Raw genomic sequence first — 2,075 nt, 5'->3', positions numbered from 1 at the left:
CAGAAGAGGCCACCAGGGAGACCTGAGCTGAGAGTGGGGACTCTGAGCATAACGCACATGGGCTGGGCTGAAAGGTCTGGAGGCCGCCAAGGGTTGGTCCAAAGGAACAATTCAGACCAGCTCCCGGCTTCAAGTCCCACTCGGCTAAGGCTCGGCCTCTCCCCGCTCCGGGGCTGCAGAGAGGGCGCTCTTCCCACTCACACCAGCGGGGTCTGTGCGCAGCCCTCTGTGGGGCTGCAGGAATGACCAGAACAGGCTCCTGCTCGCAGAGAGGGCAGTCTAGTCGCGGAGAGAAAGTGCACACACGTGAAGAGGTCCCGGTTCCGAGCGAGCGAGCGAGCGAGCGGCACAGAGCAGGAGAGGGGCCCGCAGGCAGTGAGGCTCCCCGTCAGACCTGGGGAGTGAGCCTGGACGGAGGGAGATGCAGGGACGGTGGTGGGGAGGGGAGGCGCCGGCGCTGAGACCCTCTCCTCACCCCACAGGCCTCACCGCTCATCATTCTGAACACACTGGAACCCACTGCCAAGGAACCAAGAGCCCAGCCTGTGCGTACATGCTTGCCCAGAGAACATGGATGCCAGAACACATTCAGAAGAGATGTCAACATTTGAGAGAAGAGAAGGAAGCCAGGGGTCACAGCCAGGCGACAGCACCCACCCCAGCTCAGTGTCATCTTCCTGTCTCTCCCACTCACCAGCAGAGTGTGGCCAGTGGCCGGCGCCAAGCCCTCTGGATAGACAGGGCAGCCTCTGCCCTCACCATACCCCCTGGCGCCTGGAATCCCCCTGCCCTGTCCCACTGTGCCCTCTGCCGGGTGGCCCACAGTCCAGCCCCAGGACATGGGGTGTGCGGGGCGGTGCCCGGCGGAAGCAACTTGGGCACTGATACAACACACCACACTCACACTAGAAAAAGCTGGCACTTTTTATTAATGGTAGGTGACTAATAAATACATTACGGCAGCCAATAAATTATTACAATGACTAGAGATTTATTAAACCAAAGAGTCACTCTTCTTACAAAATTACAGTTAATAAGGGGGGGGTGGGGGTGGGGCTGGGAGGTGGGACCACTGTACCTAAGATAGGAGGTTTGCTAAGGAAGGAAGGGGGTGCCCAGGTCCACCTCTGCCGGGCACAGGAGGGGAGGATGCAGGGGGACCAAGGCAGAGGAGACAGGGAGGTGAAGGGCCTGGCTGCTAGGGGAGGTGGCAGGTATGGGGGTGCAGGGGCGTGGGGGGCAATGAGAGGACAGGCCACAGGACAGCGGTGCTTGTGAGCCGCTGGCTGTGCAGGGAACGGGCTGTGTGTTCAGGCTGGTGGTCTGGGTGCACAGGGTCTGGGTGGGCCTTCTCTGCTTCTGCCCAGGCCAGGCTCTCCCCTGACAGGGGCCTTCACCTGTTGGGGTGGGGTCTGCCTGGAGCCCCCAAGGGAAGGCCTTACTTTGCTTCTGGCCCAGAGGGCTGAGACTTGCCTTTCTGGGGGTGGGGGTGCAGTCGGGGGCAGCAGCTCACAGACCCTGTTCCTGATCTGGCTGTCCTGTCTGGTCTCATTGCCGTGGGCAGCTGGACCCTTCTCTCTGTAGGCCTGTGGGTTGACGTCGGGGGGACTATCTGGGGGGTGCTGGCTTCTGGCACCCCAGGTTGAATCTCTGGTGGCCCTGGAGCTGGAGCCTCGGGCCTCAGTTCCTGAGAACTGCCAGGCTGTGCCCGAAGGCATCCAGAAGGCTCAGGAAAGGGCAGGGGCCACCCACGGAGGCTCCGTGTGCCCTACTCGCAGAGACGGGGCAGGACACTGCCTGGTCTGGAGAAAAGGCTGGGGCCCGGACTGCAGTGGATTTACTCACCAAGAGGCATGTGCTTGGCCTGCCCTGGGTCAGGCCAGAGAAGAGGGAGGGGCCAGGAGAGATGTGGGCCAGAGTGGAGAACCGGCAGGATCATGCACCAGGCAGAAACTGTCCCAGGGCAGGGAGGGGTGAAGCCAGGGGATAACCTCTCCCCTTGCAGGACTCTCCCCAGCAGAAAGGAAGGGCCTGGGCAAGGTGATGCCTGGGTCCTCCCCGCTGGGGAGGGCTGT

The sequence above is a fragment of the Bison bison genome, unplaced genomic scaffold, assembly GCF_000754665.1.
Source record: "Bison bison bison isolate TAMUID 2011002044 unplaced genomic scaffold, Bison_UMD1.0 scf7180017864473, whole genome shotgun sequence".
Lineage (NCBI taxonomy): Eukaryota > Metazoa > Chordata > Mammalia > Artiodactyla > Bovidae > Bison > Bison bison.
This window is presented reverse-complemented; position numbering follows the sequence as displayed.